A 22,201-nucleotide genomic window follows, 5' to 3' on the forward strand; every position below is an offset into this window, starting at 1 on the left:
AATATCAGTCTGAGTTCAATCCCTAATCCCACCAACAGTTCCAGAACCTCAATTTAATTTCTGTCCTTTCTATAGTAATATATTTAGAATAGTATAATATAACTGAATATGAAACATGTGTACTTTAATACTCACCCTCTTTGATAATTAAATAAGGAATTATTTAGCAATTACATTGCATTATTCTGGAACTGTTGTTGTAATTGGGGGTTGATCTCAGACTGATTTTGCAACTAGGCCATTCGAGTTTATGCATCAAACATTAATTTTGAACACCTGAGCCCACAAGCCCAAAAATCAAAATGTCATATTTTATAAGCAATAATATACTGTTGTCAGCTACTTTTTGAAATAATTTATATAGGTTTGTTGCTAAGAATTTGTATTTTCTTAGTTCTGTTTGGCCTCCCAAAATATAAAGACACAATATGTCCTGATATCACTATAACTGACCAAATTGGAGCTTTAGATGATCAAAGTTCCTTTTTGAGCATGCTCACAGCTTACACCTATGTGAACTCTGCAATCAAGCCCAGATTAATAACTCCAAAGCATCACCATAAATATACATATTAATTTATTATCCTATATGACAACATATATAGAACAAACACCTATACTTTCTGAATGCAATGTGAATGGTTTTAAAATCTTGTATGCAATTGGGGGTATAGCATTCGACTGCAGATCGAGAGATCCCTGGTTCAAATCCGGGTGCCCCCATTACCTAGCTTTTAATGTGTAAAGGTACTGAATCAATTTGCAGTTTACAGCTAGTTTGAAACTCAAGTACAGGAAAAGCTAACACAAGTAAGAGCAAGAAAACAAAAAAAGTGAAACTTTAACATTATATACTTCCTGATAGCACAGTTAGAGTGGTAGATTTCATTTTTTTGATAGAGATTTTTACAGAAATCTATAATTTATAGAAGGCAAATATAAAGGACCTACCTAGTTTCTCTTAAAAAAGTACTTTCTTTCCCAAATGGTTAAACTGAAGAAGTAGGAGAAGCCTTATTGCAATATCAGTCTGAGTTCAATCCCTAATCCCACCAACAGTTCCAGAACCTCAATTTAATTTCTGTCCTTTCTATAGTAATATATTTAGAATAGTATAATATAACTGAACATGAAATATGTGTACTTTAATACTCACCCTCATTGATAATTAAATAAGGAAAAGCATCACTTAAATAGTGATACTTTAACATTATAAACTTCCTGATAGCACAGTTAGAGTGGCAGATTTCAATTATTTGATAGAGATTTTTACAGAAATCTATAATTTATAGAAGGCAAATACAGAGGACCTACCTAGTTTCTCTTAAAAAAGTACTTTCTTTCCCAAATGGTTAAACTGAAGAAGTAGGAGAAGCCTTATTGCAATATCAGTCTGAGTTCAATCCCTAATCCCACCAACAGTTCCAGAACCTCAATTTAATTTCTGTCCTTTCTATAGTAATATATTTAGAATAGTATAATATAACTGAACATGAAACATGTGTACTTTAATACTCACCCTCTTTGATAATTAAATAAGGAATTATTTAGCAATTACATTGCAGTATTCTGGAACTGTTGTTGTAATTGGGGGTTGATCTCATACTGATTTTGCAACTAGGCCATTCGAGTTTATGCATCAAACATTAATTTTGAACACCTGAGCCCACAAGCCCAAAAATCAAAATGTCCTATTTTATTAGCAATAATATACTGTTGTCAGCTACTTTTTGAAATAATTTATATAGGATTGTTGCTAAGAATTAGTATTTTCTTAGTTCTGTTTGGCCTCCCAAAATATAAAGACACAATATGTCCTGATATCACTATAACTGACCAAATTGGAGCTTTAGATGATCAAAGTTCCTTTTTGAGCATGCTCACAGCTTACACCTATCTGAACTCTGCAATCAAGCCCAGATTAATAACTCCAAAGCATCACCATAAATATACATATTAATTTATTATCCTATATGACAACATATATAGTACAAACACCTATACTTTCTGAATGCAATGTGAATGGTTTTAAAATCTTGTATGCAATTGGGGGTATAGCTCAGTGGTAGAGCATTCGACTGCAGATCGAGAGATCCCTGGTTCAAATCTGGGTGCCCTCTTTACCTAGCTTTTAATGTGTAAAGGTACTGAATCAATTTGCAGTTTACAGCTAGTTTGATACTCAAGTACAGGAAAAGCTAACACAAGTAAGAGCAAGAAAATAAAAAAAGTGATACTTTAACATTATAAACTTCCTGATAGCACAGTTAGAGTGGCAGATTTCATTTTTTTGATAGAGATTTTTACAGAAATCTATAATTTATAGAAGGCAAATATAAAGGACCTACCTAGTTTCTCTTAAAAAAGTACTTTCTTTCCCAAATGCTTAAACTGAAGAAGTAGGAGAAGCCTTATTACAATATCAGTCTGAGTTCAATCCCTAATCCCACCAACAGTTCCAGAACCTCAATTTAATTTCTGTCCTTTCTATAGTAATATATTTAGAATAGTATAATATAACTGAACATGAAACATGTGTACTTTAATACTCACCCTCATTGATAATTAAATAAAGAAAAGCATCACTTAAATAGTGATACTTTAACATTATAAACTTCCTGATAGCACAGTTAGAGTGGCAGATTTCATTTTTTTGATAGAGATTTTTACAGAAATCTATAATTTATAGAAGGCAAATATAAAGGACCTACCTAGTTTCTCTTAAAAAAGTACTTTCTTTCCCAAATGGATAAACTGAAGAAGTAGGAGAAGCCTAATTGCAATATCAGTCTGAGTTCAATCCCTAATCCCACCAACACTTCCAGAACCTCAATTTAATTTCTGTCCTTTCTATAGTAATATATTTAGAATAGTATAATATAACTGAACATGAAACATGTGTACTTTAATACTCACCCTCTTTGATAATTAAATAAGGAATTATTAAGCAATTATATTGCAGTGTCCTGGCACTGTTGTTGTAATTGGGGGTTAATCTCAGACTGATTTTGCAACTAGGCCATTCGAGTTTATGCATCAAACATTAATTTTGAACACCTGAGCCCACAAGCCCAAAAATCAAAATGTCCTATTTTATTAGCAATAATATACTGTTGTCAACTACTTTTTGAAATAATTTATATAGGTTTGTTGCTAAGAATTTGTATTTTCTTAGTTCTGTTTGGCCTCCCAAAATATAAAGTCACAATATGTCCTGATGTCACTATAACTGACCAAATTGGAGCTTTAGATGATCAAAGTTCCTTTTTGAGCATGCTCACAGCTTACACCTATGTGAACTCTGCAATCAAGCCCAGATTAATAACTCCAAAGCATCACCATAAATATACATATTATTTTTTTATCCTATAAGACAACATATATAGTACAAACACCTATACTTTCTGACTGCAATGTGAATGGTTTTAAAATCTTGTACGCAATTGGGGGTATAGCTCAGTGGTAGAGCATTCGACTGCAGAACGAGAGGTCCCGGGTTCAAATCCGGGTGGTGTAAAGGTACTGAATCAATTTGCAGTTTACAACTAGTTTGAAACTCAAGTACAGGAAAAGCTAACACAAGTAAGAGCAAGAAAACAAAAAAAGTGAAACTTTAACATTATATACTTCCTGATAGCACAGTTAGAGTGGCAGATTTCATTTTTTTGATAGAGATTTTTACAGAAATCTATAATTTATAGAAGGCAAATATAAAGGACCTACCTAGTTTCTCTTAAAAAAGTACTTTCTTTCCCAAATGCTTAAACTGAAGAAGTAGGAGAAGCCTTATTGCAATATCAGTCTAACTTCAATCCCTAATCCCACCAACGGTTCCAGAACCTTGATTTAATTTCTGTCCTTTCTATAGTAATATATTTAGAATAGTATAATATAACTGAACATGAAACATGTGTACTTTAATACTCACCCTCATTGATAATTAAATAAGGAAAAGCATCACTTAAATAGTGATACTTTAACATTATAAACTTCCTGATAGCACAGTTAGAGTGGCAGATTTCATTTATTTGATAGCGATTTTTACAGAATTCTATAATTTATAGAAGGCAAATATAAAGGACCTACCTAGTTTCTCTTAAAAAAGTACTTTCTTTCCCAAATGGTTAAACTGAAGAAGTAGGAGAAGCCTTATTGCAATATCGGTCTAAATTCAATCCCTAATCCCACCAACAGTTCCAGAACCTCGATTTAATTTCTGTCCTTTCTATAGTAATATATTTAGAATAGTATAATATAACTGAACATGAAACATGTGTACTTTAATACTCACCCTCATTGATAATTAAATAAGGAAAAGCATCACTTTAATAGTGATACTTTAACATTATAAACTTCCTGATAGCACAGTTAGAGTGGCAAATTTCATTTTTTTGATAGAGATTTTTACAGAAATCTATAATTTATAGAAGGCAAATATAAAGGAACTACCTAGCTTCTCTTAAAAAAGTACTTTCTTTCCCAAATGGTTAAACTGAAGAAGTAGGAGAGGCCTTATTGCAATATCAGTCTGAGTTCAATCCCTAATCCCACCAACAGTTCCAAAACCTCAATTTAATTTCTGTCCTTTCTATAGTAATATATTTAGAATAGTATAATATAATTGAACATGAAACATGTGTACTTTAATACTCACCCTCTTTGATAATTAAATAAGGAATTATTAAGCAATTATATTGCAGTGCTCTGGAACTGTTGTTGTAATTGGGGGTTAATCTCAGACTGATTTTGCAACTAGGCCATTCGAGTTTATGCATCTAACATTAATTTTGAACACCTGAGCCCACAAGCCCAAAAATCAAAATGTCCTATTTTATTAGCAGTAATATACTGTTGTCAGCTACTTTTTGAAATAATTTATATAGGTTTGTTGCTAAGAATTTGTATTTTCTTAGTTCTGTTTGGCCTCCCAAAATATAAAGTCACAATATGTCCTGATGTCACTATAACTGACCAAATTGGAGCTTTAGATGATCAAAGTTCCTCTTTGAGCATGCTCACAGCTTACACCTATGTGAACTCTGCAATCAAGCCCAGATTAATAACTCCAAAGCATCACCATAAATATACATATTAATTTTTTATCCTATAAGACAACATATATAGTACCAACACCTGTACTTTCTGACTGCAATGTGAATGTTTTTAAAATTTTATACGCAATTGGGGGTATAGCTCAGTGGTAGAACATTCAACTGCAGATCGAGAGGTCCCTGGTTCAAATCCGGGTACCCCCTTTACCTAGCTTTTAATGTGTAAAGGTAATGAATCAATTTGCAGTTTACAGCTAGTTTGAAACTCAAGTACATGAAAAGCTAATACAAGTAAGAGCAAGAAAACAAAAAAAGAGAAACTTTAACATTATATACTTACTGATAGCACAGTTACAGTGGTTGATTTCATTTTTTTGATAGAGATTTTAACAGAAATCTATAATTTATAGAAGGCAAATATAAAGGACCTACCTAGTTTCTTTTAAAAAGTACTTTCTTTCCCAAATGGTTAAACTGAAGAAGTAGGAGAAGCCTTATTGCAATATCAGTCTGAGTTCAATACCTAATCCCACCAACAGTTTCAGAACCTCGATTTAATTTCAGTCCTTTCTATAGTAATATATTTAGATTAGTAAAATATAACTGAACATGAAACATGTGTACTTTAATACTCACCCTCATTGATAATTAAATAAGGGAAAAGCATCACTTAAATAGTGATACTTTAACATTATAAACTTCCTGATAGCAAAGTTAGAGTGGCAGATTTCATTTTTTTGATAGAGATTTTTACAGAAATCTATAATTTATAGAAGGCAAATATAAAGGACCTACCTAGTTTCTCTTAAAAAAGTACTTTCTTTCCCAAATGGTTAAACTGAAGAAGTAGGAGAAGCCTTATTGCAATATCAGTCTGAGTTCAATCCCTAATCCCACAAACAGTTCCAGAACCTTGATTTAATTTCTGTCATTTCTATGGTAATATATTTAGAATAGTATAATATAACTGAACATGAAACATGTGTATTTTAATACTCACCCTCATTGATAATTAAATAAGGAAAAGCATCACTTAAATAGTGATACTTTAACATTATAAACTTCCTGATAGCACAGTTAGAGTGGCAGATTTCATTTTTTTTATAGAGATTTTTACAGAAATCTATAATTTATAGAAGGCAAATATAAAGGACCTACCTAGTTTCTCTTAAAAAAGTACTTTCTTTCCCAAATGGTTAAACTGAAGAAGTAGGAGAAGCCTTATTGCAATATCAGTCTGAGTTCATTCCCTAATCCCACCAACAGTTTCAGAACCACAATTTAATTTCTGTCCTTTCTATAGTAATATATTTAGAATAGTATAATATAACTGAACATGAAACATGTGTACTTTAATACTCACCCTCTTTGATAATTAAATAAGGAATTATTAAGCAATTATATTGCAGTGTTCTGGAGCTGTTGTTTTAATTGGGGGTTGATCTCAGACTGTTTTTGCAACTAGGCCATTCGAGTTTATGCATCAAACATTAATTTTGAACACCTGAGCCCACAAGCCCAAAAATCAAAATGTCCTATTTTATTAGCAATAATATACTGTTGTCAGCTACTTTTTGAAATAATGTATATAGGTTTGTCGCTAAGAATTTGTATTTTCTTAGTTCTGTTTGGCCTCCCAAAATATAAAGTCACAATATGTCCTGATGTCACTATAACTGACCAAATTGGAGCTTTAGATGATCAAAGTTCCTCTTTGAGCATGCTCACAGCTTACACCTATGTGAACTCTGCAATCAAGCCCTGATTAATAACTCCAAAGCATCACCATAAATATACATATTAATTTTTTATCCAATAAGACAACATATATAGTACAAACACCTATATTTTCTGACTGCAATGTGAATGTTTTTAAAACCTTGTATGCGATTGGGGGTATAGCTCAGTGGTAGAGCATTTGACTGCAGATCGAGAGTTCCCTGGTTCAAATCCGGGTACCCCCTTTACCTAGCTTTTAATGTGTAAAGGTACTGAATCAATTTGCAGTTTACAGCTAGTTTAAAACTCAAGTACAGGAAAAGCTAACACAAGTAAGAGCAAGAAAACAAAAAAAGTGAAACTTTAACATTATATACTTCCTTATAGCACAGTTAGAGTGGTAGATTTCATTTTTTTGATAGAGATTTTTACAGAAATCTATAATTTATAGAAGGCAAATATAAAGGACCTACCTAGTTTCTCTTAAAAAAGTACTTTCTTTCCCAAATGGATAAACTGAAGAAGTAGGAGAAGCCTTATTGCAATATCAGTCTGAGTTCAAACCCTAATCCCACCTACAGTTCCAGAACCTCGATTTAATTTCTGTCCTTTCTATAGTAATATATTTAGAATAGTATAATATAACTGAGCATGAAACATGTGTACTTTAATACTAACCCTCTTTGATAATTAAATAAGAAATTATTTAGCAATTACATTGCAGTATTCTGGAACTGTTGTTGTAATTGGGGGTTGATCTCAGACTGATTTTGCATCTAGTACATTCGAGTTTATGTATCAAACATTAATTTTGAACACCTGAGCCCACAAGCCCAAAAATCAAAATGTCCTATTTTATTAGCAATAATATACTGTTGACAGCTACTTTTTGAAATAATTTATATAGGTTTGTTGCTAAGAATTTGTATTTTCTTAGTTCTGTTTGGCCTCCCAAAATATCAAGTCACAATATGTCCTGATGTCACTATAACTGACCAAATTGGAGCTTTAGATGATCAAAGTTCCTTTTTGAGCATGCTCACAGCTTACACCTATGTGAACTCTGCAATCATGCCCAGATTAATAACTCCAAAGTATCACCATAAATATACATATTAATTTTTTATCCTATAAGACAACATATATAGTACAAACACCTATACTTTCTGACTGCAATGTGAATGGTTTTAAAATCTTGTATGCAATTGGGGGTATAGCTCAGTGGTAGAGCATTCGACTACAGATCAAGAGGTCCCTGGTTCAAATCTGGGTGCCCCCTTTACCTAGCTTTTAATGTGTAAAGGTACTGAACCAATTTGCAGTTTACAGCTAGTTTGAAACTCAAGTACAGGAAAAGCTAACACAAGTAAGAGCAAGAAAACAAAAAAAGTTAAACTTTAACATTATATACTTCCTGATAGCGCAGTTAGAGTGGTAGATTTCATTTTTTTGATAGAGATTTTTACAGAAATCTATAATTTATAGAAGGCAAATATAAAGGATCTACCTAGTTTCTCTTAAAAAAGTACTTTCTTTCCCAAATGGTTAAACTGAAGAAGTAGGAGAAGCCTTATTGCAATATCAGTCTAACTTCTATCCCTAATCCCACCAACAGTTCCAGAACCTCGATTTAATTTCTGTCCTTTCTATAGTAATATATTTAGAATAGTATAATATAACTGAACATGAAACATGTGTATTTAAATACTCACCCTCATTGATAATTAAATAAGGAAAAGCATCACTTAAATAGTGATACTTTAACATTATAAACTTCCTGATAGCACAGTTAGAGTGGCAGATTTCATTTATTTGATAGAGATTTTTTCAGAAATCTATAATTTATAGAAGGCAAATATAAAGGACCTACCTAGTTTCTCTTAAAAAAGTACTTTCTTTCCCAAATGGTTAAACTGAAGAAGTAGGAGAAGCCTTATTGCAATATCAGTCTGAGTTCAATCCCTAATCCCACCAACAGTTCCAGAACCTCAATTTAATTTCTGTCCTTTCTATAGTAATATATTTAGAATAGTATAATATAACTGAACATGAAACATGTGTACTTTAATACTAACCCTCTTTGATAATTAAATAAGGAATTATTTAGCAATTACATTGCAGTATTCTGGAACTGTTGTTGTAATTGGGGGTTGATCTCAGACTGATTTTGCATCTAGTACATTCGAGTTTATGCATCAAACATTAATTTTGAACACCTGAGCCCACAAGCCCAAAAATCAAAATGTCCTAGTTTATTAGCAATAATATACTGTTGACAGCTACTTTTTGAAATAATTTATATAGGTTTGTTGCTAAGAATTTGTATTTTCTTAGTTCTGTTTGGCCTCCCAAAATATAAAGTCACAATATGTCCTGATGTCACTATAACTGACCAAATTGGAGCTTTAGATGATCAAAGTTCCTTTTTGAGCATGCTCACAGCTTACACCTATGTGAACTCTGCAATCAAGCCCAGATTAATAACTCCAAAGCATCACCATAAATATACATATTAATTTTTTATCCTATAAGACAACATATATAGTACAAACACCTATACTTTCTGACTGCAATGTGAATGGTTTTAAAATCTTGTACGCAATTGGGGGTATGGCTCAGTGGTAGAGCATTCGACTGCAGATCAAGAGGTCCCTGGTTCAAATCCAGGTGCCCCCTTTACCTAGCTTTTAATGTGTAAAGGTACTGAATCAATTTGCAGTTTACAGCTAGTTTGAAACTCAAGTACAGGAAAAGCTAACACAAGTAAGAGCAAGAAAACAAAAAAAGTTAAACTTTAACATTATATACTTCCTGATAGCGCAGTTAGAGTGGTAGATTTCATTTTTTTGATAGAGATTTTTACAGAAATCTAGAATTTTTAGAAGGCAAATATAAAGGACCTACCTAGTTTCTCTTAAAAAAGTACTTTCTTTCCCAAATGGATAAACTGAAGAAGTAGGAGAAGCCTTATTGCAATATCAGTCTGAGTTCAATCCCTAATCCCACAAACAGTTCCATAACCTCGATTTAATTTCTCTCATTTCTATAGTAATATATTTAGAATAGTATAATATAACTGAACATGAAACGTGTACTTTAATACTCACCCTCTTTGATAATTAAATAAGGAAAAGCATCACTTAAATAGTGATACTTTAACATTATAAACTTCCTGATAGCACAGTTAGAGTGGCAGATTTCATTTTTTTGATAGAGATTTTTACAGAAATCTATAATTTATAGGAGGCAAATATAAAGGACCTACCTAGTTTCTCTTAAAAAAGTACTTTCTTTCCCAAATGCTTAAACTGAAGAAGTAGGAGAAGCCTTATTGCAATATCAGTCTGAGTTCAATCCCTAATCCCACCAACAGTTCCAGAACCTCAATTTAATTTCTGTCCTTTCTATAGTAATATATTTAGAATAGTATAATATAACTGAACATGAAACATGTGTACTTTAATACTAACCCTCTTTGATAATTAAATAAGAAATTATTTAGCAATTACATTGCAGTATTCTGGAACTGTTGTTGTAATTGGGGGTTGATCTCAGACTGATTTTGCATCTAGTACATTCGAGTTTATGTATCAAACATTAATTTTGAACACCTGAGCCCACAAGCCCAAAAATCAAAATGTCCTATTTTATTAGCAATAATATACTGTTGACAGCTACTTTTTGAAATAATTTATATAGGTTTGTTGCTAAGAATTTGTATTTTCTTAGTTCTGTTTGGCCTCCCAAAATATAAAGTCACAATATGTCCTGATGTCACTATAGCTGACCAAATTGGAGCTTTAGATGATCAAAGTTCCTTTTTGAGCATGCTCACAGCTTACACCTATGTGAACTCTGCAATCAAGCCCAGATTAATAACTCCAAAGTATCACCATAAATATACATATTAATTTTTTATCCTATAAGACAACATATATAGTACAAACACCTATACTTTCTGACTGCAATGTGAATGTATTTAAAATCTTTTATGCAATTGGGGGTATATCTCAGTGGTAGAGCATTTGACTGCAGATCGAGAGTTCCCTGGTTCAAATCCGGGTACCCCCTTTACCTAGCTTTTAATGTGTAAAGGTACTGAATCAATTTGCAGTTTACAGCTAGTTTGAAACTCAAGTACAGGAAAAGCTAACACAAGAAAGAAAAAAAGTTAAACTTTAACATTATATACTTCCTGATAGCACAGTTAGAGTGGTAGATTTCATTTTTTTGATAGAGATTTTTACAGAAATCTATAATTTATAGAAGGCAAATATAAAGGATCTACCTAGTTTCTCTTAAAAAAGTACTTTCTTTCCCAAATGGTTAAACTGAAGAAGTAGGAGAAGCCTTATTGCAATATCAGTCTAACTTCAATCCCTAATCCCACCAACAGTTCCAGAACCTTGATTTAATTTCTGTCCTTTCTATAGTAATATATTTAGAATAGTATAATATAACTGAACATGAAACATGTGTACTTTAATACTCACCCTCTTTGATAATTAAATAAGGAAAAGCATCACTTAAATAGTGATACTTTAACATTATAAACTTCCTGATAGCACAGTTAGAGTGGCAGATTTCATTTATTTGATAGAGATTTTTACAGAAATCTAGAATTTTTAGAAGGCAAATATAAAGGACCTACCTAGTTTCTCTTAAAAAAGTACTTTCTTTCCCAAATGGATAAACTGAAGAAGTAGGAGAAGCCTTATTGCAATATCAGTCTGAGTTCAATCCCTAATCCCACCAACAGTTCCAGAACCTCAATTTAATTTCTGTCCTTTCTATAGTAATATATTTAGAATAGTATAATATAACTGAATATGAAACATGTGTACTTTAATACTCACCCTCTTTGATAATTAAATAAGGAATTATTTAGCAATTACATTGCATTATTCTGGAACTGTTGTTGTAATTGGGGGTTGATCTCAGACTGATTTTGCAACTAGGCCATTCGAGTTTATGCATCAAACATTAATTTTGAACACCTGAGCCCACAAGCCCAAAAATCAAAATGTCATATTTTATAAGCAATAATATACTGTTGTCAGCTACTTTTTGAAATAATTTATATAGGTTTGTTGCTAAGAATTTGTATTTTCTTAGTTCTGTTTGGCCTCCCAAAATATAAAGACACAATATGTCCTGATATCACTATAACTGACCAAATTGGAGCTTTAGATGATCAAAGTTCCTTTTTGAGCATGCTCACAGCTTACACCTATGTGAACTCTGCAATCAAGCCCAGATTAATAACTCCAAAGCATCACCATAAATATACATATTAATTTATTATCCTATATGACAACATATATAGAACAAACACCTATACTTTCTGAATGCAATGTGAATGGTTTTAAAATCTTGTATGCAATTGGGGGTATAGCTCAGTGGTAGAGCATTCGACTGCAGATCGAGAGATCCCTGGTTCAAATCTGGGTGCCCTCTTTACCTAGCTTTTAATGTGTAAAGGTACTGAATCAATTTGCAGTTTACAGCTAGTTTGATACTCAAGTACAGGAAAAGCTAACACAAGTAAGAGCAAGAAAATAAAAAAAGTGATACTTTAACATTATAAACTTCCTGATAGCACAGTTAGAGTGGCAGATTTCATTTTTTTGATAGAGATTTTTACAGAAATCTATAATTTATAGAAGGCAAATATAAAGGACCTACCTAGTTTCTCTTAAAAAAGTACTTTCTTTCCCAAATGCTTAAACTGAAGAAGTAGGAGAAGCCTTATTACAATATCAGTCTGAGTTCAATCCCTAATCCCACCAACAGTTCCAGAACCTCAATTTAATTTCTGTCCTTTCTATAGTAATATATTTAGAATAGTATAATATAACTGAACATGAAACATGTGTACTTTAATACTCACCCTCATTGATAATTAAATAAGGAAAAGCATCACTTAAATAGTGATACTTTAACATTATAAACTTCCTGATAGCACAGTTAGAGTGGCAGATTTCATTTTTTTGATAGAGATTTTTACAGAAATCTATAATTTATAGAAGGCAAATATAAAGGACCTACCTATTTTCTCTTAAAAAAGTACTTTCTTTCCCAAATGGATAAACTGAAGAAGTAGGAGAAGCCTAATTGCAATATCAGTCTGAGTTCAATCCCTAATCCCACCAACACTTCCAGAACCTCAATTTAATTTCTGTCCTTTCTATAGTAATATATTTAGAATAGTATAATATAACTGAACATGAAACATGTGTACTTTAATACTCACCCTCTTTGATAATTAAATAAGGAATTATTAAGCAATTATATTGCAGTGTCCTGGCACTGTTGTTGTAATTGGGGGTTAATCTCAGACTGATTTTGCAACTAGGCCATTCGAGTTTATGCATCAAACATTAATTTTGAACACCTGAGCCCACAAGCCCAAAAATCAAAATGTCCTATTTTATTAGCAATAATATACTGTTGTCAACTACTTTTTGAAATAATTTATATAGGTTTGTTGCTAAGAATTTGTATTTTCTTAGTTCTGTTTGGCCTCCCAAAATATAAAGTCACAATATGTCCTGATGTCACTATAACTGACCAAATTGGAGCTTTAGATGATCAAAGTTCCTTTTTGAGCATGCTCACAGCTTACACCTATGTGAACTCTGCAATCAAGCCCAGATTAATAACTCCAAAGCATCACCATAAATATACATATTATTTTTTTATCCTATAAGACAACATATATAGTACAAACACCTATACTTTCTGACTGCAATGTGAATGGTTTTAAAATCTTGTACGCAATTGGGGGTATAGCTCAGTGGTAGAGCATTCGACTGCAGAACGAGAGGTCCCGGGTTCAAATCCGGGTGGTGTAAAGGTACTGAATCAATTTGCAGTTTACAACTAGTTTGAAACTCAAGTACAGGAAAAGCTAACACAAGTAAGAGCAAGAAAACAAAAAAAGTGAAACTTTAACATTATATACTTCCTGATAGCACAGTTAGAGTGGCAGATTTCATTTTTTTGATAGAGATTTTTACAGAAATCTATAATTTATAGAAGGCAAATATAAAGGACCTACCTAGTTTCTCTTAAAAAAGTACTTTCTTTCCCAAATGCTTAAACTGAAGAAGTAGGAGAAGCCTTATTGCAATATCAGTCTAACTTCAATCCCTAATCCCACCAACGGTTCCAGAACCTTGATTTAATTTCTGTCCTTTCTATAGTAATATATTTAGAATAGTATAATATAACTGAACATGAAACATGTGTACTTTAATACTCACCCTCATTGATAATTAAATAAGGAAAAGCATCACTTAAATAGTGATACTTTAACATTATAAACTTCCTGATAGCACAGTTAGAGTGGCAGATTTCATTTATTTGATAGCGATTTTTACAGAATTCTATAATTTATAGAAGGCAAATATAAAGGACCTACCTAGTTTCTCTTAAAAAAGTACTTTCTTTCCCAAATGGTTAAACTGAAGAAGTAGGAGAAGCCTTATTGCAATATCGGTCTAAATTCAATCCCTAATCCCACCAACAGTTCCAGAACCTCGATTTAATTTCTGTCCTTTCTATAGTAATATATTTAGAATAGTATAATATAACTGAACATGAAACATGTGTACTTTAATACTCACCCTCATTGATAATTAAATAAGGAAAAGCATCACTTTAATAGTGATACTTTAACATTATAAACTTCCTGATAGCACAGTTAGAGTGGCAAATTTCATTTTTTTGATAGAGATTTTTACAGAAATCTATAATTTATAGAAGGCAAATATAAAGGAACTACCTAGCTTCTCTTAAAAAAGTACTTTCTTTCCCAAATGGTTAAACTGAAGAAGTAGGAGAGGCCTTATTGCAATATCAGTCTGAGTTCAATCCCTAATCCCACCAACAGTTCCAAAACCTCAATTTAATTTCTGTCCTTTCTATAGTAATATATTTAGAATAGTATAATATAATTGAACATGAAACATGTGTACTTTAATACTCACCCTCTTTGATAATTAAATAAGGAATTATTAAGCAATTATATTGCAGTGCTCTGGAACTGTTGTTGTAATTGGGGGTTAATCTCAGACTGATTTTGCAACTAGGCCATTCGAGTTTATGCATCTAACATTAATTTTGAACACCTGAGCCCACAAGCCCAAAAATCAAAATGTCCTATTTTATTAGCAGTAATATACTGTTGTCAGCTACTTTTTGAAATAATTTATATAGGTTTGTTGCTAAGAATTTGTATTTTCTTAGTTCTGTTTGGCCTCCCAAAATATAAAGTCACAATATGTCCTGATGTCACTATAACTGACCAAATTGGAGCTTTAGATGATCAAAGTTCCTCTTTGAGCATGCTCACAGCTTACACCTATGTGAACTCTGCAATCAAGCCCAGATTAATAACTCCAAAGCATCACCATAAATATACATATTAATTTTTTATCCTATAAGACAACATATATAGTACCAACACCTGTACTTTCTGACTGCAATGTGAATGTTTTTAAAATTTTATACGCAATTGGGGGTATAGCTCAGTGGTAGAACATTCAACTGCAGATCGAGAGGTCCCTGGTTCAAATCCGGGTACCCCCTTTACCTAGCTTTTAATGTGTAAAGGTAATGAATCAATTTGCAGTTTACAGCTAGTTTGAAACTCAAGTACATGAAAAGCTAATACAAGTAAGAGCAAGAAAACAAAAAAAGAGAAACTTTAACATTATATACTTACTGATAGCACAGTTACAGTGGTTGATTTCATTTTTTTGATAGAGATTTTAACAGAAATCTATAATTTATAGAAGGCAAATATAAAGGACCTACCTAGTTTCTTTTAAAAAGTACTTTCTTTCCCAAATGGTTAAACTGAAGAAGTAGGAGAAGCCTTATTGCAATATCAGTCTGAGTTCAATACCTAATCCCACCAACAGTTTCAGAACCTCGATTTAATTTCAGTCCTTTCTATAGTAATATATTTAGATTAGTAAAATATAACTGAACATGAAACATGTGTACTTTAATACTCACCCTCATTGATAATTAAATAAGGGAAAAGCATCACTTAAATAGTGATACTTTAACATTATAAACTTCCTGATAGCAAAGTTAGAGTGGCAGATTTAATTTTTTTGATAGAGATTTTTACAGAAATCTATAATTTATAGAAGGCAAATATAAAGGACCTACCTAGTTTCTCTTAAAAAAGTACTTTCTTTCCCAAATGGTTAAACTGAAGAAGTAGGAGAAGCCTTATTGCAATATCAGTCTGAGTTCAATCCCTAATCCCACAAACAGTTCCAGAACCTTGATTTAATTTCTGTCATTTCTATGGTAATATATTTAGAATAGTATAATATAACTGAACATGAAACATGTGTATTTTAATACTCACCCTCATTGATAATTAAATAAGGAAAAGCATCACTTAAATAGTGATACTTTAACATTATAAACTTCCTGATAGCACAGTTAGAGTGGCAGATTTCATTTTTTTTATAGAGATTTTTACAGAAATCTATAATTTATAGAAGGCAAATATAAAGGACCTACCTAGTTTCTCTTAAAAAAGTACTTTCTTTCCCAAATGGTTAAACTGAAGAAGTAGGAGAAGCCTTATTGCAATATCAGTCTGAGTTCATTCCCTAATCCCACCAACAGTTTCAGAACCACAATTTAATTTCTGTCCTTTCTATAGTAATATATTTAGAATAGTATAATATAACTGAACATGAAACATGTGTACTTTAATACTCACCCTCTTTGATAATTAAATAAGGAATTATTAAGCAATTATATTGCAGTGTTCTGGAGCTGTTGTTTTAATTGGGGGTTGATCTCAGACTGTTTTTGCAACTAGGCCATTCGAGTTTATGCATCAAACATTAATTTTGAACACCTGAGCCCACAAGCCCAAAAATCAAAATGTCCTATTTTATTAGCAATAATATACTGTTGTCAGCTACTTTTTGAAATAATGTATATAGGTTTGTCGCTAAGAATTTGTATTTTCTTAGTTCTGTTTGGCCTCCCAAAATATAAAGTCACAATATGTCCTGATGTCACTATAACTGACCAAATTGGAGCTTTAGATGATCAAAGTTCCTCTTTGAGCATGCTCACAGCTTACACCTATGTGAACTCTGCAATCATGCCCAGATTAATAACTCCAAAGTATCACCATAAATATACATATTAATTTTTTATCCTATAAGACAACATATATAGTACAAACACCTATACTTTCTGACTGCAATGTGAATGGTTTTAAAATCTTGTATGCAATTGGGGGTATAGCTCAGTGGTAGAGCATTCGACTACAGATCAAGAGGTCCCTGGTTCAAATCTGGGTGCCCCCTTTACCTAGCTTTTAATGTGTAAAGGTACTGAACCAATTTGCAGTTTACAGCTAGTTTGAAACTCAAGTACAGGAAAAGCTAACACAAGTAAGAGCAAGAAAACAAAAAAAGTTAAACTTTAACATTATATACTTCCTGATAGCGCAGTTAGAGTGGTAGATTTCATTTTTTTGATAGAGATTTTTACAGAAATCTATAATTTATAGAAGGCAAATATAAAGGATCTACCTAGTTTCTCTTAAAAAAGTACTTTCTTTCCCAAATGGTTAAACTGAAGAAGTAGGAGAAGCCTTATTGCAATATCAGTCTAACTTCTATCCCTAATCCCACCAACAGTTCCAGAACCTCGATTTAATTTCTGTCCTTTCTATAGTAATATATTTAGAATAGTATAATATAACTGAACATGAAACATGTGTATTTAAATACTCACCCTCATTGATAATTAAATAAGGAAAAGCATCACTTAAATAGTGATACTTTAACATTATAAACTTCCTGATAGCACAGTTAGAGTGGCAGATTTCATTTATTTGATAGAGATTTTTTCAGAAATCTATAATTTATAGAAGGCAAATATAAAGGACCTACCTAGTTTCTCTTAAAAAAGTACTTTCTTTCCCAAATGGTTAAACTGAAGAAGTAGGAGAAGCCTTATTGCAATATCAGTCTGAGTTCAATCCCTAATCCCACCAACAGTTCCAGAACCTCAATTTAATTTCTGTCCTTTCTATAGTAATATATTTAGAATAGTATAATATAACTGAACATGAAACATGTGTACTTTAATACTAACCCTCTTTGATAATTAAATAAGGAATTATTTAGCAATTACATTGCAGTATTCTGGAACTGTTGTTGTAATTGGGGGTTGATCTCAGACTGATTTTGCATCTAGTACATTCGAGTTTATGCATCAAACATTAATTTTGAACACCTGAGCCCACAAGCCCAAAAATCAAAATGTCCTAGTTTATTAGCAATAATATACTGTTGACAGCTACTTTTTGAAATAATTTATATAGGTTTGTTGCTAAGAATTTGTATTTTCTTAGTTCTGTTTGGCCTCCCAAAATATAAAGTCACAATATGTCCTGATGTCACTATAACTGACCAAATTGGAGCTTTAGATGATCAAAGTTCCTTTTTGAGCATGCTCACAGCTTACACCTATGTGAACTCTGCAATCAAGCCCAGATTAATAACTCCAAAGCATCACCATAAATATACATATTAATTTTTTATCCTATAAGACAACATATATAGTACAAACACCTATACTTTCTGACTGCAATGTGAATGGTTTTAAAATCTTGTACGCAATTGGGGGTATGGCTCAGTGGTAGAGCATTCGACTGCAGATCAAGAGGTCCCTGGTTCAAATCCAGGTGCCCCCTTTACCTAGCTTTTAATGTGTAAAGGTACTGAATCAATTTGCAGTTTACAGCTAGTTTGAAACTCAAGTACAGGAAAAGCTAACACAAGTAAGAGCAAGAAAACAAAAAAAGTTAAACTTTAACATTATATACTTCCTGATAGCGCAGTTAGAGTGGTAGATTTCATTTTTTTGATAGAGATTTTTACAGAAATCTAGAATTTTTAGAAGGCAAATATAAAGGACCTACCTAGTTTCTCTTAAAAAAGTACTTTCTTTCCCAAATGGATAAACTGAAGAAGTAGGAGAAGCCTTATTGCAATATCAGTCTGAGTTCAATCCCTAATCCCACAAACAGTTCCATAACCTCGATTTAATTTCTCTCATTTCTATAGTAATATATTTAGAATAGTATAATATAACTGAACATGAAACGTGTACTTTAATACTCACCCTCTTTGATAATTAAATAAGGAAAAGCATCACTTAAATAGTGATACTTTAACATTATAAACTTCCTGATAGCACAGTTAGAGTGGCAGATTTCATTTTTTTGATAGAGATTTTTACAGAAATCTATAATTTATAGGAGGCAAATATAAAGGACCTACCTAGTTTCTCTTAAAAAAGTACTTTCTTTCCCAAATGCTTAAACTGAAGAAGTAGGAGAAGCCTTATTGCAATATCAGTCTGAGTTCAATCCCTAATCCCACCAACAGTTCCAGAACCTCAATTTAATTTCTGTCCTTTCTATAGTAATATATTTAGAATAGTATAATATAACTGAACATGAAACATGTGTACTTTAATACTAACCCTCTTTGATAATTAAATAAGAAATTATTTAGCAATTACATTGCAGTATTCTGGAACTGTTGTTGTAATTGGGGGTTGATCTCAGACTGATTTTGCATCTAGTACATTCGAGTTTATGTATCAAACATTAATTTTGAACACCTGAGCCCACAAGCCCAAAAATCAAAATGTCCTATTTTATTAGCAATAATATACTGTTGACAGCTACTTTTTGAAATAATTTATATAGGTTTGTTGCTAAGAATTTGTATTTTCTTAGTTCTGTTTGGCCTCCCAAAATATAAAGTCACAATATGTCCTGATGTCACTATAGCTGACCAAATTGGAGCTTTAGATGATCAAAGTTCCTTTTTGAGCATGCTCACAGCTTACACCTATGTGAACTCTGCAATCAAGCCCAGATTAATAACTCCAAAGTATCACCATAAATATACATATTAATTTTTTATCCTATAAGACAACATATATAGTACAAACACCTATACTTTCTGACTGCAATGTGAATGTATTTAAAATCTTTTATGCAATTGGGGGTATATCTCAGTGGTAGAGCATTTGACTGCAGATCGAGAGTTCCCTGGTTCAAATCCGGGTACCCCCTTTACCTAGCTTTTAATGTGTAAAGGTACTGAATCAATTTGCAGTTTACAGCTAGTTTGAAACTCAAGTACAGGAAAAGCTAACACAAGAAAGAAAAAAAGTTAAACTTTAACATTATATACTTCCTGATAGCACAGTTAGAGTGGTAGATTTCATTTTTTTGATAGAGATTTTTACAGAAATCTATAATTTATAGAAGGCAAATATAAAGGATCTACCTAGTTTCTCTTAAAAAAGTACTTTCTTTCCCAAATGGTTAAACTGAAGAAGTAGGAGAAGCCTTATTGCAATATCAGTCTAACTTCAATCCCTAATCCCACCAACAGTTCCAGAACCTTGATTTAATTTCTGTCCTTTCTATAGTAATATATTTAGAATAGTATAATATAACTGAACATGAAACATGTGTACTTTAATACTCACCCTCTTTGATAATTAAATAAGGAAAAGCATCACTTAAATAGTGATACTTTAACATTATAAACTTCCTGATAGCACAGTTAGAGTGGCAGATTTCATTTATTTGATAGAGATTTTTACAGAAATCTAGAATTTTTAGAAGGCAAATATAAAGGACCTACCTAGTTTCTCTTAAAAAAGTACTTTCTTTCCCAAATGGATAAACTGAAGAAGTAGGAGAAGCCTTATTGCAATATCAGTCTGAGTTCAATCCCTAATCCCACCAACAGTTCCAGAACCTCAATTTAATTTCTGTCCTTTCTATAGTAATATATTTAGAATAGTATAATATAACTGAATATGAAACATGTGTACTTTAATACTCACCCTCTTTGATAATTAAATAAGGAATTATTTAGCAATTACATTGCATTATTCTGGAACTGTTGTTGTAATTGGGGGTTGATCTCAGACTGATTTTGCAACTAGGCCATTCGAGTTTATGCATCAAACATTAATTTTGAACACCTGAGCCCACAAGCCCAAAAATCAAAATGTCATATTTTATAAGCAATAATATACTGTTGTCAGCTACTTTTTGAAATAATTTATATAGGTTTGTTGCTAAGAATTTGTATTTTCTTAGTTCTGTTTGGCCTCCCAAAATATAAAGACACAATATGTCCTGATATCACTATAACTGACCAAATTGGAGCTTTAGATGATCAAAGTTCCTTTTTGAGCATGCTCACAGCTTACACCTATGTGAACTCTGCAATCAAGCCCAGATTAATAACTCCAAAGCATCACCATAAATATACATATTAATTTATTATCCTATATGACAACATATATAGAACAAACACCTATACTTTCTGAATGCAATGTGAATGGTTTTAAAATCTTGTATGCAATTGGGGGTATAGCTCAGTGGTAGAGCATTCGACTGCAGATCGAGAGATCCCTGGTTCAAATCTGGGTGCCCTCTTTACCTAGCTTTTAATGTGTAAAGGTACTGAATCAATTTGCAGTTTACAGCTAGTTTGATACTCAAGTACAGGAAAAGCTAACACAAGTAAGAGCAAGAAAATAAAAAAAGTGATACTTTAACATTATAAACTTCCTGATAGCACAGTTAGAGTGGCAGATTTCATTTTTTTGATAGAGATTTTTACAGAAATCTATAATTTATAGAAGGCAAATATAAAGGACCTACCTAGTTTCTCTTAAAAAAGTACTTTCTTTCCCAAATGCTTAAACTGAAGAAGTAGGAGAAGCCTTATTACAATATCAGTCTGAGTTCAATCCCTAATCCCACCAACAGTTCCAGAACCTCAATTTAATTTCTGTCCTTTCTATAGTAATATATTTAGAATAGTATAATATAACTGAACATGAAACATGTGTACTTTAATACTCACCCTCATTGATAATTAAATAAGGAAAAGCATCACTTAAATAGTGATACTTTAACATTATAAACTTCCTGATAGCACAGTTAGAGTGGCAGATTTCATTTTTTTGATAGAGATTTTTACAGAAATCTATAATTTATAGAAGGCAAATATAAAGGACCTACCTATTTTCTCTTAAAAAAGTACTTTCTTTCCCAAATGGATAAACTGAAGAAGTAGGAGAAGCCTAATTGCAATATCAGTCTGAGTTCAATCCCTAATCCCACCAACACTTCCAGAACCTCAATTTAATTTCTGTCCTTTCTATAGTAATATATTTAGAATAGTATAATATAACTGAACATGAAACATGTGTACTTTAATACTCACCCTCTTTGATAATTAAATAAGGAATTATTAAGCAATTATATTGCAGTGTCCTGGCACTGTTGTTGTAATTGGGGGTTAATCTCAGACTGATTTTGCAACTAGGCC

At 32.0% G+C, this 22,201-nt stretch overlaps 12 non-coding genes across 12 annotated transcripts; all 12 read left to right on the forward strand.

The window, feature by feature from the left end:
• Nucleotides 1-2,048: 2,048 nt before the first annotated feature.
• TRNAC-GCA (transfer RNA cysteine (anticodon GCA)) lies at nucleotides 2,049-2,120 on the forward strand. Its single transcript has one exon. It is a non-coding gene; the product is annotated as a tRNA-Cys (tRNA).
• Nucleotides 2,121-5,183: 3,063 nt separating this feature from the next.
• TRNAC-GCA (transfer RNA cysteine (anticodon GCA)) lies at nucleotides 5,184-5,255 on the forward strand. The gene has a single exon. It is a non-coding gene; the product is annotated as a tRNA-Cys (tRNA).
• A 1,688-nt stretch (nucleotides 5,256-6,943) lies between these two features.
• On the forward strand, nucleotides 6,944-7,015 carry TRNAC-GCA (transfer RNA cysteine (anticodon GCA)). The gene has a single exon. It is a non-coding gene; the product is annotated as a tRNA-Cys (tRNA).
• A 962-nt stretch (nucleotides 7,016-7,977) lies between these two features.
• Nucleotides 7,978-8,049, forward strand: TRNAC-ACA (transfer RNA cysteine (anticodon ACA)). The gene has a single exon. It is a non-coding gene; the product is annotated as a tRNA-Cys (tRNA).
• Nucleotides 8,050-9,374: 1,325 nt separating this feature from the next.
• On the forward strand, nucleotides 9,375-9,446 carry TRNAC-GCA (transfer RNA cysteine (anticodon GCA)). Its single transcript has one exon. It is a non-coding gene; the product is annotated as a tRNA-Cys (tRNA).
• A 1,323-nt stretch (nucleotides 9,447-10,769) lies between these two features.
• TRNAC-GCA (transfer RNA cysteine (anticodon GCA)) lies at nucleotides 10,770-10,841 on the forward strand. Its single transcript has one exon. It is a non-coding gene; the product is annotated as a tRNA-Cys (tRNA).
• Nucleotides 10,842-12,155: 1,314 nt separating this feature from the next.
• On the forward strand, nucleotides 12,156-12,227 carry TRNAC-GCA (transfer RNA cysteine (anticodon GCA)). Its single transcript has one exon. It is a non-coding gene; the product is annotated as a tRNA-Cys (tRNA).
• A 3,063-nt stretch (nucleotides 12,228-15,290) lies between these two features.
• TRNAC-GCA (transfer RNA cysteine (anticodon GCA)) lies at nucleotides 15,291-15,362 on the forward strand. Its single transcript has one exon. It is a non-coding gene; the product is annotated as a tRNA-Cys (tRNA).
• Nucleotides 15,363-17,050: 1,688 nt separating this feature from the next.
• On the forward strand, nucleotides 17,051-17,122 carry TRNAC-ACA (transfer RNA cysteine (anticodon ACA)). Its single transcript has one exon. It is a non-coding gene; the product is annotated as a tRNA-Cys (tRNA).
• A 1,325-nt stretch (nucleotides 17,123-18,447) lies between these two features.
• Nucleotides 18,448-18,519, forward strand: TRNAC-GCA (transfer RNA cysteine (anticodon GCA)). Its single transcript has one exon. It is a non-coding gene; the product is annotated as a tRNA-Cys (tRNA).
• A 1,323-nt stretch (nucleotides 18,520-19,842) lies between these two features.
• TRNAC-GCA (transfer RNA cysteine (anticodon GCA)) lies at nucleotides 19,843-19,914 on the forward strand. Its single transcript has one exon. It is a non-coding gene; the product is annotated as a tRNA-Cys (tRNA).
• Nucleotides 19,915-21,228: 1,314 nt separating this feature from the next.
• On the forward strand, nucleotides 21,229-21,300 carry TRNAC-GCA (transfer RNA cysteine (anticodon GCA)). Its single transcript has one exon. It is a non-coding gene; the product is annotated as a tRNA-Cys (tRNA).
• Nucleotides 21,301-22,201: the final 901 nt, after the last annotated feature.

Source organism: Taudactylus pleione, unplaced genomic scaffold, assembly GCF_031769625.1.
Source record: "Taudactylus pleione unplaced genomic scaffold, aTauple2 ptg000021l, whole genome shotgun sequence".
Classification (NCBI taxonomy): Eukaryota; Metazoa; Chordata; class Amphibia; order Anura; family Myobatrachidae; genus Taudactylus; species Taudactylus pleione.